Genomic DNA, 6,635 nt, shown 5'->3' with positions numbered 1-6,635 from the left:
AAGAGTGGAGGGTCCATCATGAAAGAAAACCATTGTTTAGATTTAATAAAAGAAAGGTAAGAGCCATCAAAGTAATTGACGGTGCATTTTGGCGTGTTCTCAAATGACGTAGGTTCTGTTTGTAAATATCTGTTACTAAGGTGTGTACGTCTGTTCCATTTGCAGCAGCATGCGTGAGATTGGATGAAACCTTTGAAGAGTTTTTGGTGATGAGTGTTGATGGCTGTGGCTGGCTTGTAAACTTGTGCGTACAAGCCTTGTGATTAGTATAAATATATTTCTCTAGAAAAAGGAACTTGAATTGTTGAGTTTGAATTCTGAAGTTAGTTGAGTTGGATGTTTGAAGGGTCTGCTAATGCGGTTCTTGTCTTTGCTCAAGTTACTTTGTGTTAATGGAAATTATGTAGACCATTACAACTTGAAAGTTGATTTGAAGGGGAGAACTCACACATGGGCACACTTGGTAGCTACGACCCACAAAATGAGTGCATGACTTTAGGAATGTGCACACGACTAAGCACCATATCGTATGTCTATACTTACCTACACTACCATGAGAAATCAAACAAGATAAAACAAGACATGACTCATGCTAACGAAATAACTGCATAGATATTTGCATGATTGTCTCCATGGATCTGGAATAATGAACATATTGGATCACTATGAAGCACCATGGATATTGGATCACTATGAAGCAGCATGGATATATATATTTGTTGATGACAAATTAGAGAGAACTTCCATGTGAGAAAAGAAACTGTCGCATCATGGACACATGCATGTCTAAATCATCACATATGCTTAGATATATCGATAAAGAATATCCATAAGAGAAGAGTAATGTCCATGTATATCATCAATGTATGCATGGTTGCAAAATTTACATCATTAGATTAACTTGATGTTGATAGAATTATGGATTAATCTCCTTCATGTCAGTGTAGCTCTAATCAAACACATCATTATAGGACTCCAAGCAAATTCATGTAGCTCCACTTTAAGTTTTTCCCCCAGTTTAAAGATGCTCATATAACTCATGCTAACACTCTAATCTATCTACTCATCAATCTCTTTCTAGTAGCGTAGAGTGTTAACATGCAATTTAGTTTTAGTTAGGTTATCCTTGAAAAATTATAAAAAAGTCTTAGTTTTCACTAAAACAACTAATTGGATTGGCTTTTGTATTAAGGGAGTGATAAGTGAAGATAAAAGTGTAAATAACTCAAAAGATTAGATCTTTTAGGCTTAGTGCTTTTTAGGCTACTGTGAGCTTAGAATTAATGATTACGAGTGCATTTTGATGTAATAGTGCACCAAATTAATCCAAAAAATTCACAAAATTTAGAAATTTAGCTATCTTTTACGTAAGTTCACATAAGAGAAGAGTACATAATTTGAAGTTTCATTATTATTTAATTATTTATTAATTTACATACTAGGCAATGCACATAGCTTAGTAATTCAAAATTAAACTAATATATGCTTCTATGTATGATTAATTAATGATTAGTGATTAATTTAGCCTCTTATCATTCTAAAAGGGAAAAAAATAGCAAGGGTTAGTCTTGGATTAAGTTGTGATTTCTTGTTCCACTATTCATTAGTCGCTAATGTGCATTCAATGAGAAGATGCCTAGTGAGTTGGTAGTATCTACATTTGGGTGTGTTTTAGGATGGGGTGTAAGAGGATGTCATAAAGTGTTGACTTTTTTGCCTTTCTTTTTTAGGAAAACTTATCTTCTACATACTAATTTGAAATTCAAAACCATCTCCTCCACACAAATTGATATGAAAACCACACAAAAAAAAGAAAAGAGAAAAAGAATCTCTCTAGAATTCATGCACAATTTTCTCTCTAAAAAGTTACACATTGTGAAGAAGATAATCACGTCCAAATTTTGAGCAAGGTTAAAAAGGTGGTTTGGTGAACTATTAACTAGGTGAATTCATTGGAAATAAATTTGTACTTTAAAATTAAAGTTAGTTACATGTGAAAAACCTGTCATAGTTAGCCATGTCGTGACTATTGTGAAATAACCATGTCGTGATCTCTTAGACTAATTGATTCTTAACCCATACTTGGTCATTTTACTATTGCAATAGTACTTGTGCAGAATATCATACCTCAAATCTGAAAGACAAGCTCCAACCATGCATCACCATGCCACTACGTATATACACCTAACACATGAGATGGCTCCCACCACACTCCACAAATCTACAACAAACTCCTACTTCATCCCAACCTCCACCTCATTTGCTTTGTTTGGCCTCCCACCCTTGGTAGCATCTCATATTCACCTTTGTAACACCCTCAAGGATGCTATAGATTGGTCTCTCATGGACCATCTCATTCCACTGGAACTGGCCCATGCTTTTGCAGCTCCCCAAGTACTTCCGATGTCGACACTCATTGATGCATCGAGCTTATTTGCCATGTGTCGATAAAAACTCAAGTGCCACATCCTCTAGTAACAACAAGAGCTCAAGAGCTGAGATGCATACATCCAGGAAGAGGGTCAGAAGCTTAACCATTCCAACTAACAAGTTGGTAGCTAAAAATGTACACGTACAACACATGCAACATGGGCTGAAATTTTCTGTTGGTGTAGGTATTCCATGTATCTCTCAGGGGGATTGTGTTTTTTAATTATGAGAGAATCGCTTATATAACTGGCCCTTACTCACACTTGGGCGTCCAAACTTAAACCTAGTCTATTAAGATTAGTCATTTGCCATGTTTTCTCATAATATATACAACTTTTAGAGTGCCATTTACATAACACTTATTTGGCTACTCCTATGTGTAGTAGGGAGTGCCTTTGTTAAGCCCAAAATGGGGTTAAAATCCCTCCCTACCTTTGATGTTTGTTCCATCCTCAAAACATCAAAGGCCAAAAGCCCCATCTCCTAAGCTTGAATCTATAATGGTTGCTTCATGGTTGCAGTTTGCAAAGAGTGCGTTTGAAATAGGATATTGGTGTCCAAAAGGAAGTGTTTACTATCATAGACGATGATAGTAATATAGAATGCCTTGCTCCTCTGGACCCCTGTTCATATCAAAACGTAAACCAACTCAATTTTAAGAATTGTTTCTATTAGCTATTTTTGTCCCTTAACGATGATTCATACCTCTGATCTAATGAGACTACTATGAAATTCAAGGAGCGATAAAGCAGCGACTATCATTGGGTCTTGGATTCTCTTCCATGTTTTGATCCATAACATGAGCCCTTTACAATGACTCTCTATGCTTTCAAACTTGGTAGGCTCAAAGATTGGGAAGTTGTAATAGGCACGTGAGTCCTTTCTTTGCTCTGTTGTGTAAATGCACCTAGGGTGAACAACCTCTTAATAGGCATGGGAGTCCTTTCTTTGCTCTGTTGTAAATTCACCTAGGGTGAACAACCTCTTCATTGGCATATATAGTGGGTCCACTCACTACGTTAGGATTGACCACATGTAAATGCTGCCATATTCAGGAATGTTGAGGAATTCTTTCTGCCACTTCGGTTGGATCCCAAAATCTTCTATTCTTGACTTGGCTTCATTTGTGTCTATCCAAGAGTATCGACCTCTTATCTCAATCGGTTGCTCCTTCTTCCACCTTCGATAACTGTATGCAATCGTATCAGTGATGAGGTGGATCTCTAGTAGATCTCGCAATTACGGATTTGCTAGCTTTATGGACAATGTCATGTTCTCCTCTATAGAGTACCCTCCCCTGCCATTGGCATCAATTCCTCCCATTATAACATGTTGAAAATGTGGTGCCTAGATGCACAAGGAGTATGTATCAAGGGGGGGTGTGTGAAGGTGTGTGAATAGCCTCTAGTAGAGAGGAGATATTTGGAGTTGAGGTGGCATAACTTGTGTCCACATCTTTTGTAACCTCTTGGCTATATCAATAGCCACATGATAATGAAGGAGTGTACTTCTTTTTTCCTCATCCAAGTCGTGATCTAGTGATTATGCACTAATCCCATCATTACCACACTAATCCTATCTCTCTCATGCACTAAACAATTCCATTTCTCACATAGTATCCACCATAGCTCTCATCTTGTGCAAGTGTGAGCTCCTAAACATGATTTCCAAGTTGGTATCAGAGCCAATGAGATCCTAGGACATCACCTCATCTTCATCTTTGAAGCCATGTGCCCTAATCTTCACTAATCACCTCATAATCATAACTTTATCTTCTTCAAGCTTCCATGGAAGCTTGACCACAGCCTAGTTCTTTGAAGATTTCGGGGGATTTTCTTCATCATTTTCGAAGCTTCTTGATTCAAAACCTTCCTGATTAAAGGGTGCACAAAAGCCCTAAGGTTATTGTGCATAATCAGCCACGCCGTGCTCACCATCGTGAGAAATCTACTGAAGGCATCGTCCTCAACACAGTCGACGTTTGCGATGTCTATGGGTTGAATCTGCCTAATTCCAACCTACCACCACAACTGCGCCTCAACCTCATCCAAAAAGGGTTTTGGGTTTGGTCTTGTGTGCTACATGAAATCAAGGCTGCATTAGACACCTATCACAGTTGCCCATAGCCACTCCTTGAGGTACTGTGAAGAAACTTAATTAAAAACCTAACCACAGTACTTAAGGACTAATCTTGCCTAAGTACAAGTTTTTTTCCTGAGTCTCTGAAGTGTTTTGTGGAAGGCTTGCTCAAATATTCCTTTATATTCATGTACTTATGATGAGAAACCATCTTTAGTTTGCCTTGTAATGACTAGCTCTCACTAGTGAACTCCGTCACATTGATGAGAGTGTGCATTCCATCATTGATGTGTATGCTATCAAGTTGAATCATCCTACAAATCAGTAATGAGCATGGCATGCATGTAAGCATCCTTCACATTAAGGCAAGTGGTCATAAATATCTTTGAGCCAATCATTGTAAAGGGTAGACATTGCCAAAGTACCACCGCATAGACGGGGACTTGGTAAGACCCCCTATTCATCATGGCACATGATGAAATCGTCAAGTTTATTGGTATGGGTTTTCACACATGGCAGTCAAAAATCATGTATGCCCTCATGAAGAAAAATCTGTGGGGAATAATTCAAGGGAGGGACACTCAAGCAAGCCTAGGAATTGCATGGAATGAGAAGAACGAGAGAGCCTTGGGACTCATAGCACTTGCATTGGTGGATGATGAGGTCATTCATCATATCACTGGGATTGAGAAGGCCAAGGATGCATGGGAAGAGTTAAACAAGTTGTTTGGTACACATGCAAAACACTCCAAAGTTCATTTACTCATGCAATTGTATCAACTCAACCTAGGTACTAGCCATGATCTAACAAGTCACATCAACAAGTATAAAAGCATTAAGCAACAGCTTGCCACCATTGGTAAGACGCGTGATGATGATGAAGCTAAGGCTATTTTGCTTGCTAGCTGCGAAAGGAAAAAAAGAGTATGCCAACATAGTTGAAATTTTGTCTAACAACTCTACTCTAACCTTGAATGATGTACAAGCCTCATTGCTTGAACATGAGCAAAAGATGAAAAGAAAATATGAAAATGGAGTGTCCTCATCAAAGGACTTGGCACTTTATGTTGGTAAAAGAGAATTGAAGCCAAGATGAAATTATTGTGGCAAGTTAGGCCACACATTCAACACATGCAAATTCAAAGATAAACCAAAGCTTGAATGTACGATATGCAAGAAACTCGGACACATGGAAAGCAACTGCTGGTCAAAGAATCAACCTCAACAAGAGAATGTGATGGAGGCCTCCTTTCCAAAGGAGGATATTGAAGTAATTTTTTGAAGCTATGGAGTTTTCACCTACCCCTTGTATCTTGTTTTATTGTTTCTGCCCGCTGGCACCGATGATGTAGCCATGGTAGAATGATGTGAAGGCCAAGATTCCTAGTTCATGTGTAAGGCCAAGATGCCTAGTTGTATGTTAGGTCAAGATGCCTAGTTGTATGTTAGGTCAAGATGCCTATGATGTGTACCTCACACCTAGATGTGTCCTAGATGGCACCAAGGGGGGTTGTTGAAAATGTGGTGCCTAGATGCACAAGGAGTATGTATCAAGGGGGGGTGTGTGAAGGTGTGTGAACATCCTCTAGTAGAAAGGAGATATTTGAGATATTTTGGAGTTGAGGTGGCATCACTTCCACATCTTTTGTAACCTCTTGGCTATGTCAATAGCCACATGATAATGGAGTATACTTCTTTTTGCCTCATCCAAGTTGTGATCTAGTGATTATGCACTAATCCCATCATTACCACACTAACCCTATCTCTCTCATACACGAAACAATTCCATTTCTCACATACTATCCACCATAGCTCTCATCTTGTGCAAGTGTGAGCTCCCAAACATGATTTCCAAGTTAACATAGGTTCCGTGGGAATAGGGTAGGGACTATGGGAAGCAATATTGTAAGATTTTGGAACACGCCTCGTTGTTGGGTTGAATGGTGTAACCTACATCATCAGTTTAAAAGCCAAAACATAGTTTTGGCTTGAGCATTGGATTATCCACTGTTATTAGGTCTTCATAATTGTGATGGGATAACTACACCAAGACATCTTCATTAGAATAATCAGCACACAATTGTATAGGTTGTGGGTTTACCTCTGTATAGCTTGCCTACTCTATC

Source organism: Cibotium barometz, chromosome 9, assembly GCF_041138505.1.
Source record: "Cibotium barometz isolate CiBa-2024 chromosome 9, ASM4113850v1, whole genome shotgun sequence".
Classification (NCBI taxonomy): domain Eukaryota; kingdom Viridiplantae; phylum Streptophyta; class Polypodiopsida; order Cyatheales; family Cibotiaceae; genus Cibotium; species Cibotium barometz.
This window is presented reverse-complemented; position numbering follows the sequence as displayed.